The sequence below is a fragment of the Geotrypetes seraphini genome, chromosome 8 (genome assembly GCF_902459505.1).
Source record: "Geotrypetes seraphini chromosome 8, aGeoSer1.1, whole genome shotgun sequence".
Taxonomy (NCBI): domain Eukaryota; kingdom Metazoa; phylum Chordata; class Amphibia; order Gymnophiona; family Dermophiidae; genus Geotrypetes; species Geotrypetes seraphini.
In genome coordinates, this window is record NC_047091.1 from 188,923,998 (window position 1) to 188,936,084 (window position 12,087).

A 12,087-nucleotide genomic window follows, 5' to 3' on the forward strand; every position below is an offset into this window, starting at 1 on the left:
GTAACGTTCCTGGCGCAAGCAGCAACCCCCAACCTGCTGTAATGCCAGCACTGACTCTTCCTCCAATGTCACTTCCAGGACCTGCACCTTGGAAGTGACAACAGAGGAAGAGCCGACGCAGGCACAACAGAAGCTTGGGGGTTGCTGCTCATGCCAGGAATGTTACAAAGGTATGGGGGAAGGGAAGTGGCACACGTACGGCAGGAAGAGGTGGGGAAGGAGCGTGTGGAGGTGGGGGGGGGCGGGAGAGGGGCACCATCGCATCAGCAGCCTCTCACCCTCACTATGCCACTGAGTGTAACCGTTTGCATGGATGTTTTTTCTGTAAGCGGATAAGTAAATGTAAGTTATAGGAGAACATCCATATGTGACCATGAAAGAAAACCACCAACTCAGAAATACAGAATATAGGGTGGAATTGTAGTAATCAGAATGATGTCCACACAAAAAGATCCTTTCGCTCATCTGAAGGTCCAAATAACTTTATTCATCCAGTAACTCAATGACTCGACATGTACATGTTTCAGCCAGACGGGGCTTCTTCAGGAGTCTGAAGAGTCTCTAAAATGATGTTGAATGATGTAATGGAGCCCATTTGGCAGCATTCACATGAGAGACTACTGAAGTATCATTTTAGAGACTCTTCAGACTCCTGAAGAAGCCCCGTCTGGTCGAAACATCATTCTGTATATTGTGAGAGCTAAGTACATAAGTGCTAGCCAAGTATTTCTTTAACTCAGTCCTGGAATCCCCCCTTGCCAGTCAGGTTCTCAAGATATCCACTTTGAATATGCATGAAAGAAATGAGCAAATTCAATGTGGATATCCTGAAAACCTGACTGGCAAGGGGGAACTTTAACTTACTTGCATAACTGCAAGGGGGAGATCAAAGGGGGTCGTGCAGCGGTGAGGCATGGGAATGTCCAGCTTTTACACACAGAACTTAAAGAACACTGTAACTTATTTGCTAAATCAGGGGAGCCCTAATGAATATGCATGAGGAAGATTTGCATGCCTGTCACCTCTGTTGTATGCATATTCATTAGGGATTATCTTGAAAACCCGACTGGCTTAAGAGCCCGTGTGCTAAATATGTGCACTTATACATGCTATGGACATGGCATAAGTGGATACGCTGATGCCAACATGCTAGTATTCACTTCCACACAAAGCTGCTCTTCGCAAAGTCCCACATACTTTAGGTACCTAAGTCGTAAAGCCTAGTTATAAGATCACCCCCATGCTTCCATACTCTTTAGTGGTATTACGAATGGGCAGCTGATTAACATGAGCAAAGCACTTTTTATCTGTGTAGATCGCTTTGAAAATTATCCTCCAACTGATGAGGTAATACAAGTAGGTACATTTAGGAAAATATTTTGCCGTTGAGGTGAAAAGATAGGGGTTTGCGCAGTAATTGTAGGGGTTAGGAGCATGTGCTGCACTGAATTTGATAGTGTCCAGTGCCCACAACCTTTGAGGGGGTTTGCACAATATATGTGGGGGTTCGGGAGATATGCAGCATTCTATTTGATAAGTGCCCTATGTCTGAAAACAACAGAGCTGTCCTTGAAAGAATCTGACAGCGTCTGTGAACAACTGCATAAGAAAGACACAGCAGCAGGATTAGCAATGCCAATGGATGCTGAGGACAACCATTCATGAAAACTGTTTGACAAGCAACAAAGCCACCTTTACCTCTGTGGCCCTGGAGATCAAGAGCTGATGGATGGGTATGACACGGCATTGGGGAAACTGAGCAGTGTAGTTTTCCTTCATGCCATTAGGGTCAATTATGCAGAGCGGAAGCTTCAGAAGGACCTTGGGGATGACACAAAGGCATCTAGACTCCTTTAAAAGTCTGGGTTTTCTTATTATTTGTAGTGATTTCTGTCAGTGCACAAATACATCTTTGCATAATGCAGTCTATATGGTAATATACAGATCCCTCAAATGAAAATTTGTTTTTCATTTTACATTGTATAGTTAGTAGCTGTAGTCTAACTTCACTTGGAAAGTTTAAACTGCAAAGAAAGCTGGAGGGCGCAGAAGCCTAAGAACATAAATTACAACAGGTTGCAGAGGCTGTTAGGAGCTACTAGATTTTAGGCTGCTTTTGAGATGATTTTAGTATGTTTTACTATTATGGGGCTTATGTTAAAAATGTGGAACATGACCTTTCAGAAGAATGCAATGTACACATTAAAATGATGCTTAGGTGTCAACAATATTATTGGGCACCTAAAATAAAAAATGTATCAGCTGAACAGTATAAGCTTGATACTTCTTAAAGAGAAGCTATACTGCATGAAAACATCACAGCTGATAAAGGACAACCAGCCCATCCACAGTCTCCTCTTCTCCCTAAGAGATCCCCACAAGCCTGTCCCACACTTTAGTCCTTGTCTCCAGCACCTCTACCACCATTTCCTTAGATGACTTCTGAGCCTATCACCTCTTAACTTCCTCTTTTGCCCTCTCACCAAAGTGAAACTGAGAAAAATGAATGCAGATAAAGCCCTAAAGGTCTATCCAATCTGTTCATCCATGCCATCTACTCTCCCTTACAGATCCAATGTACTTGTCTCATGCTTTCTTGAATTCGCTGTCAGAGTTATGCCACACAATTCCTACCTGATGTGAGTTAGTTTTCAGTGATAAGGGAAACAGTGGGAGAACTTGTAGGGTCCAGAAGAGAAGGTGAAAGGAGAGCAAAGAGTTCTAGAAAAGCAAAAGTGTTCTGTGATACTGTATGACAAAGGGCTGCACATTGATTATAATTTTTAATCACTTGATTAAGAACATAAGAAATTGCCTCCACTGGGTCAGACCAGAGGTCCATCGCACCCAGCAGTCCGCACCCGGTGATTAAAATGGTCAATCTCATAAACCAGCCTTGATGCAATGTAATGTAGAGAGTTATAATAAATGCAATATTGTTGACACTTTTCATCGTTTCTAAAAATTCTCACAACATTCATTCCAGTTTCCTTAAAAATCTATAATTCCTTTAGGCCCAGAACGTATGAACTAATTATCTGCTGAGCCAATTTTTAGACAAATCAGTTAGTTGTCATTCCATTCTCAGGAAGCAGAGTTGATCTGCACTTGTCAATAATAAATCTTGCTTTTGAGAACAAACCTTACCATGATCTATGGTTGCTGGAATAGAAAGGGAATGGGGTTTGATATACCACCTTCCAGTGGCTACGATAAAAGCCGTTGACATATTATTTACAGGCAATTATTTTGTTTTTGGGGCAATGCAGGATTAAACAGAGAAAATTAGTTCTCAAACTTCCTACGCTCTCGCTCCTACACTGTCAACACAAATGACACCATGTCCGTTCCTTGGACACCATCTTGCGGTGTCCCTCAGGGATCACCCCTATCTCCTATTCTCTTTAACATCTATATGTCCTCCCTGAAACTCCTCAAATTATCCCCCTTGAAACAATCTACACATACGCTGATGACATCCTTGTCCTCCTTGAGACAGACCAGAACCTCACCAACCTCCACAAGAACATTACAACTTGCATAATGAGACTCCATTCCTGGTCCTTCTCGGTACAGATGAAATTGAATGAATCAAAAACAAAATTACTCTGGCTCGGCCCAAAATTAGAACACCTGCCCACCCTCTTCGCACTACCCTCAGGCGCTGCACTGCAGCTTGAGTTCTTAGGCAAGGTCCTTGGCATCATTATCGATTCTTCTCTCTCCCTCAATGACCATCTCAACTCCTTGGCTAAATCATGCTTTTTCAGCCTCCACATGCTGAGGAAAGTAAGATCCTATTTTCGCCAACAACATTTCGCCGTCCTTGTCCAATCCATCATCCTCTCCAAATTAGACTACTGCAATGCCATCTACTTAAGCCTATCAAAAAAAAGTCTTCAAAGACTCCAGCTAATCCAGAATACTGCAGCCAAGTTGATCTTTGCAAAATGCAAGTCTGACCATGTCTTCCCACTCCTAGCCAAACTTCACTGGCTCCCAGTGATTTCCAGTATCCATTTCAAATGCTTCTGCCTGGCTTTTAAGATCATTCACGGAATCCTTCCTCCCTTAATCCCACTATTTTATAACTCCTCGAGTCCTTACTCTACCAGTCCCGCCCAAAGGTATAAATTATCCTTCCCCTCTCTACACGGTATTCGCTATGCAGGCAAAGTAGGAAAATCTCTTCTCTTCAGAATCACAGGTCTTTGGAACGACCTTACTACCCCGCTGCGGAACCTGGGCTCCCTCTAATTATTCCGCAAGCAACTGAAAACCTGGCTTTTCACTAAAATGTAATTCTATGCCCCCTTACTCTTATCTTCTATATATAAGTTTATGTAAATCTTTTTTTTCCTTCTCTTCCTATATTTTAAGTTCTTGTAAACCGTGCCAAGCTCCACAACATCCGTGGAGATGATGCGGTATATAAACTTAAGGTTTAGTTTAGTTTAGATATAGGCAATATGGTCTATCTAGTCTGCCCATCCATATCACCCACTATCTCTTCTTTGCCCTAAGAGATCCCACATCCCTGCCCATGCTTTCTCGAATGCAGATACAGTTCTGATCTCCACCACCTTCACCAGGAGGTCATTCCACACGTCTGCCATCCTTTCTGAGTTTATCCTCCTCCATCTTATGCCGTCTCATTACAGAGCTTCCTTTCAGTTAAAAGAGACCCTGTGTATTTAGGCCCAGGAGCTGCAATGGGGATTACATATGAATAGCCGTACTGAGCCAAACCAATGGTCCATCTAGCCCAGTATCCTCTTTCCACTGTGGCCAATCCAAGACACACGTACCTAGTTCCCCTGTTTCTCAGGCTACTGCACTATTAGGATACTCCACTCCACCATATCTTGCTAATTTTGAGAAAGCTAGGTACTCGGTGAAGTGTCTTCTCCCCCCAACAATGCAGCATCTCCACCTTTTCCTCCTCCAATGCAACATCTGCCCCTCCTTTTCCCCCAAACATTGCAGCATCTCCCCTAAGCCCTTCTCCCCAGTAGAGCAGCATCTCCCATCTTCTCTTTCTCATAGCAGTATAGCTCTCACCTTCTTTCCCTGAAAGTACCACCTCACCTTTCTCCCCTTCTTTCTCTAATACTGCATCTCCCCCACTCCTTCTCTACAAGTGTAGCATCTCATCTCTGAAATGTAGCACTGACGGGGTTGCAGTGTCTTGACCACCTTCTCTGACAACTGATTTCATAGGTTAATTATATGCTACATGAAAAAAATAATCTTTTTAAACTGTATTTGTTCTCAATCTGTTGGTCATTACTAAACTAAACTAAACCTTAAGTTTATATACCGCATCCTCTCCACGGAAGTGGAGCTCGGCACGGTTTACAAGAACTTAAAATATAAGAAGAGAAAGGAAAAGGTTTACATGAGCTTATATATAGAATGGAAGAGTAAGGGGGAAAATAGAATTACATGTTAGAGAAGAGCCGAGTATTTTAGTGGTGTTTGAAAGGTTAAACAACTGTTTTCTGTTTAACCAATCCATTTCACTCCTGAGTTTATAAACTTCTTTCTATCACCCTTCAGTCATCTTTTCTCCAGGCCTTTCTTCATAATGGAGGGGTTCTACTCCTTTTATTATATATGTCTTCCTGCTCTGAACTTGTCTTCTAGTTCCACTATATCTTTTTTGAGATCCACCCAGTACTCAAGATACAGCTGGATCAGGGATAAAAGCACAAGGATATTCTTGGAATTATTCTCCATCCCTTTTCAAATAATCCTTGTTTAGCAGTTGTGGCAAATTTCAACATACTGTCCAGAATGACTCCCAGATCATTTTATGGGGTGGTGACTCCTAAATCAGAATCCAGCATTTTGTACCTGTAATTGAGATTATTTTCCTGATGTCTGCATATAGCTACCCAGACTCCTAGTCTTACAAGATCCTTCTGCAAATTTTATCCAGAAATCATCACTCCTATCTCCAAATCATTTATGAATATGTTAAATAGCACAGACCATGAAGGCATTCCACTACTAACCCTTTGCCATAGGAATAAATTACCATTTAGTCCTAGATTCTCTTTCATGGTTTTTAGCCACTTTGAAGTCCACAGAATGGTACTATCTCCTATCTAGTGACACCTTGTAAGGTCATTTTAGAGGCACCTCAGATGAAACAGCATCCCTTGTATGCCTATTTTTAAACCACATATACAGGGAGACAGCGACATTACCTCTTCAGCATAAAAGCTGCCGAGTATTGCTGCTTTTTCTACATTTTTTTTCTGAAAAGTGCTCCTGCTGTACGTATATTTGCCAGCATCCATCTTCTACATATTTAATTTTTTTAAGTCGGTGCTATTTAGAACTTTATGTAAAATACTAAGGAATGTGAATGTCCAGCTATCCAAAATGGGACTTCATATTAACCAGCTCCCCACTACGCACTTAATCTGTTTACTTTAAGAATAGCTTCAACCAATTTGCCTGGCACCAACACCAAGTTCACTGGTCTAGAGTTTCCTGGAAACCCTCTGGAGCAGTTTTAAAAAACCGGCATTGATTTGGCATCCCTTCAGTTCAGAGGGGTGGAGTTAAAGGAAAGGGATAGGTTGTTTATGCTGAATCCTGGTTTGGCAACTGGGGTCGTTGGAATGTCCGGTTCCTAACAAATCTAAATCCTTTTCTCTAACATTGTCTCATCCTATGAAGACTCCAGAGCTCTTAAGTCCTGGAGATTTAGGATTCCAGCTTTCTACCTAAAAAACGAAATTTGACTTCCCTCCTATACTTTTCTCTGTCAGACAGCTGGATCCTTTTGAACACTGTCTAAAATCTTATCTAGGTGGTCCGTGAGGTATGCCCCTTTTCAGCAGGCCCCCACCAGCCACTCATTGAGCTACAAGTCCTGTGAAGCAACATTAGAATATATCTGATCTTTCTCCCTTTGCACATCTATAGGCTATGCTAGAGTGCCTACTTTGTGTGCCAGTGCTACCCACAGACACACACCACTGGCACTGCAAGTCAGTGAATTCTAATTTTAAAAAGAAAACTTCTCTTCCTTCCTTATATTTTGTTTGTCTCTCTACATTATCTGGCCTGATAGATTCAGTTTGGACTCATGCACTGCCAATTTCTTCCCTTAGCAACAAAACCCTTTAGAGAGCAGAACTGGCAAATACAAACTATGATGCCCCCCACGCCCCACCCTTGTGAAAGCATATTAACAGACAGAGCCATATCAGGCACTGCACCAGCAAAAACACAGCTGTAGGCAACCAGTGAGGATGGAGAGGTGACCCTATAGGTTTCAATAGGCAGATTTGCTATGTGTGCACAGAAGTAGTGGTAAAAGAATTCATATGATTGAATTTCCTTCTGTTATGCCTTTTGAATATATTGTGTTAGCTTTTCCCTCTTCCTTCTCTTTATATAGGTAATTATTTCTTTCATATGTACTATAGTTAGATCAGGGGTCTCAAAGTTCCTCCAATCGGGTTTTCAGGATTTCCCCAATGAATATGCATGAGTTCTATGTGCATGCACTGCTTTCAATGCATATTCATTGGGGAAATCCTGAAAACCCGACTGGATTGCGGCCCTCGAGGAGGGACTTTGAGATCCCTGAGTTAGATTGTGAGTCCATTGGGACAGAGAGGGAAATTCAAAGTGCCTGATTAGATTTTTGCACTGGCCATTACTTGTCAATTTAATTGTTTTGTAAACTGCTTCGAATCCATTGGGAGATTTAGTCGAATATAAGACACTGCAGAACCCTGGGGACCCCCTTCCTTAACCTGGTTCATTAAAATCAAGGTGTAAATATCATTGACATAGATAGTGGGTGGAAAGTTTCTATTAGGATCTGATGGGTAATTAAAAGTGACCCAGATTAACCACTTGCAGACAGAACAGAAGATATTTTATGAATAAGAACATAAGAATAGCCATATTGGGTCAGACCAATGGTCCTTCTAGTCCAGTATCCTGTTTCCAACAGTGGCCAACCCAGGTCCCAAGTACATGGCAGAAATCCAAAGAGTAGCAACATTCCAGAGTTGAGATTGTGATGTCATAATAAATCATTCCACCAATGCCTAAGAGCCAACCTCAGCAGTGATGTCACAATGGCCTGACTGTCCTATACTTGGTTCACACAAGAACATAAGAATAGTCATACTGGGTGAGACCAATGGTCCTTCTAGCCCAGTATCCTGTTTTCATAGTGGCCAATCCAGGTGACAAGTAGCTGGCAAAAATCCAAATAGTAGCAACATTCTATGAAACCAATCCCAGAGCAAGCACTGACTTCCTCACATCTGTCTCAATAGCAAACTGTGGACTTTTCCTCCAGGAACTTATCCAAACTTTTTTAAACCTCTCCTCACTGTAGCCCAATCTATTGGATTCACTATCTTTGCCTACGCGGATGACATTCAACTACTACACCCCGTCAATAGCTCTAATATTACAGAAATACAAGAAATTAACAATAAACTAGATAAAATAAGCGACTGGCTTCATACAAATAAACTCTCTCTTAACATCGATAAATCTTGCGGTCTCCTATTCCCAACAAAAAATAATGAATCTTTATCGGGGAAGATTTTTATCAAATCCTCCTCAATAAAAATGGAAACAAAAATAAAATTACTGGGAGTAATCATCGACAAAGATCTTATTTTCCATGATCATATTAGCTCAGTGGTTAAAACCTGTTTTTATAAGCTTCGCCTCATTCGTTCTCTTACCTCTATTCTAGACACGGATGCAATTACAACTCTGGTGCATTCCCTAGTCATCTCACATCTCGACTACTGTAACTCCCTATATAACGGAATTCCTCAAAAAGAAATTTGACGTCTACAGTTAATTCAAAACACAGCTATCAAACTCATCTTTAAATTAGGGAAATATGACCACCTTAACCCCCTCCTGAAAGAAGCCCACTGGCTTCCCATCTCTCACCGTGTTACTTATAAAACAATCATGCTGACCTTTAAAATTCTACTCTCCCATCAACCCTCCTACCTCGATAGGCTTCTAATTCCACAACGCCCTACAAGGTTGCTCAGATCTGCAGAACAGAATCTCCTTTCCATTCCCTCCTTAAAGGATTTCTTCTACACTAGGAAATCAAACTATTCAGTAGTTGCCCCTACCTTATGGAATGCTTTACCATCTCATCTCCATCAAGAAAAACAGCTTGATAGATTTAAGATAAGCTTGAAGACTTTCTTATTTCAAGATGCTTTCAACTGCTCTTGAATCATTTCACTTTCATTCCACCAACCGCTTCTATGAAGCGATCCCATTCCTAATGTTTTATCCTCTCCCCCCATTTTAATTCAACTCTTTTTTTTTTTCTCCCCCCTCTCTTTTTTCTTACCTATTATGTAACTTTACCCCTCCCCTTCTCTTTTATCCTCACTCTCAAGTATGTCCTGTTTATGTTATTAATTGTACACCTCTACCACCTCTCTTTATAAGTGCTACATTCTTTTATTCCTATTTTTAATATTTTATTGTAAACCGGCTAGATACTAGCTGATGGTCGGTATATTAAAAACTAATAAACTTGAAACTTGATATTAACCACTATTATCACATCCTCTAGAAAAGCATTCCAAAGCTTACCTATTTCTCTGAGTAAAAAATATTTCCTCCTATTGGTTTTACAAGTACTTTCCCTGTAACGTCATTGAGTGTCCTCTGGTTTTTTATAATTTTTTATGGAGTGAAAAATCGATCCACTTGTACCCATTCTAATCCACTCAGGATTTTGTAGACTTCAATCCTATCTCCCCTCAGCTGTCTCTTTTCCAAGCTGAAGAGCCCTAACCGTTTTAGTCTTTCCTCATACGAGAGGAGTTCCATCCCCTTTACCATCTTGGTCGCTCTTCTTTGAACCTTTTCTAGCACCACTATATCATTCTTGAGATAAGGAGACCAGAACTGAACTCTATACTCCTAATGAGGTCACACCATGGAGCTACACAGGGGCATTATGACATTCTTAGTCTTGTTGACTATCCCTTTTCTAATAATTCCTAGCATCATTTTTGCTTTTTTTGCCGCTGCTGCACATTGGGTGGAAGGTTTCAGGATACTGTCCTTGATGACACCTAGATCTTTTTCTTGGGCGCTGGACTTTTCTTCCTGATGTGCATCACTTTGCATCTGCCATTTGGACGCCCAATCTTCCATTTTCTTAAGGTCTGCCTGAAATTTTGTAGTCTGCATTTTAAGAACTTTAACAGTTTAGTAACATCAGCAAATTTACCCCTCCCCTTTTACAAAACCATGCAAGAGATTTTTAGTGCCAGCTGGCGCGCTGAATGCTTTGTGCTGCTCCCATGTTCATAGGAACTCTATGACCGTCGCATTCAGCGCGCTAGCTGACGCTAAAAACTTCCTGCGTGGTTTTGTAAAAGGGGAGGTTAATCACCTCACTCATTGTTTCAATTTCCAGATCATTTATAAATCTGTTAAATAGCACCAGTCCCTGTGTCACTCCACTATTTACCCTCATCCATTAAGAAAAATGGCTATTTAACCAATTCCTAATCCATAACAGAACATTGCCTCCTATCCCACGACTCTTTAATTTTCTCAGAAGTATCTCATGAGGAACTTTGTCAAAAACTTTCTGAAAATCAACCAGCTCTCCTTTATCCACATGTTTATTTACACCTTCATAAAAAATGCAGCAAATTGAGGAGGCAAAACCTCCCCTGCAGAACCCATTAAATCATATTTGTCTACATGTTCCGTAATTTTATTTTTTATAATGGTTTCAACTATTTTTCCCAGCACTGAAGTCAAGCTCACCAGTCTGTAATTTTCTGAATCACCCCTGGAACCCTTTCGGTATAACATTAGTCACCCTTCAATCTTCCGATGATTTGAGCGATCTTTGGTCTGAGCCAGCCCTGCACTTCTCTTGTTCTTAATACGACTCACAACAGGCAGTCGATATCTCACATTAAAGCATGGTCCTCTGAATATATCAGAACACTGTAAGATGTGAGGGGGCTGGTTTCGCTTGGTGCAGGATGAAAGAACTCCTCAGTAGTGAGCTGGACAATTGACCTGGCAGAGTGCAACTGCAATACAGACCCACAGGCAGCCTGAAGAATTTCTTTTTAAATTGTCAAGGTTTTTATGCAAGAAGAAAACTATAAGGACACATATTTTTGAAATGGTATATCTTTTTCATCTTAATATGCAGCCTGCGGGTCCAATTTTTGCTAAGTGCTTTTTTATTACCATAACAGGAGGGACACTTTAATAGGCATCTGTATGCATTTTTCTAAACAGAAGGCCATGCTCATTCATCGCCATGTCAGAGTGATAAGCGAAGAGTTATAGCCCTTCAGAAATTAACAGGCAAGAGAATGACTGCTCACAGTACTCAATGCACAAAATAGGAAGCTGAGAGGATCCACAGTCCTGTGACTGATTTCTCCTTAACTGCATGGTCAGTGAAATACTGGTACAGCAAGACTTAACTTCCAGACTTAGGGCTAGATTCACTAACCTGCCCGATTGTGATCGATCCGTGGCAGGCCGACCAATTCACAAGAGGGTAATATTTAAATGGGGGCGATCGGAGGAACAACCCCCACTGACCACACAGATCGCTACTGAGCAATCCAGACACATGCGCAGACCATCTCTTTGCCTGTCAATGGTCTGTGCATGCTCTCTCCACGCAAGGAAGACACTTGCAGGTAGGGAAGGGGGGGGCAATCAGCCAGAACACGTTAGGCCTTAACCTGCCCGACTCTCCTACTCTCTGTCGCCTTCCCTGCAGTGCGAGCCCATGGGTTTAAAGCGGGGCTGCACTGCGGCGTGCAGCCCCACTTTAAACCCATGGGCTCGCACTGCAGGGAAGGCGGCAGAGATCCAGAGCTTGAGGCAGAGAGCAGGACATGATCGGGGAAGAACGCAGGACTGGAAGATCGGGGCAGAGAGCAGGGCATGATCGGGACAGAGCAGGGCAAGATTGGGGCAGAGAGCAGGGCTGGAAGATCAGGGCAGAGCTTGGGGTAGAGAGTAGGGCTGGAAGATTGGGGCAGAGTGCAGGGCGGCAATGGAGCAGGA

The 12,087-nt window shown here is 42.0% G+C and overlaps 1 protein-coding gene across 1 annotated transcript in view; it reads right to left on the reverse strand.

Annotated features, from left to right (window-relative positions):
• KSR2 (kinase suppressor of ras 2) overlaps window positions 1-12,087 on the reverse strand; it is a 530,220-nt gene that overhangs the window by 266,726 nt on the left and 251,407 nt on the right. The window lies entirely within an intron of this gene.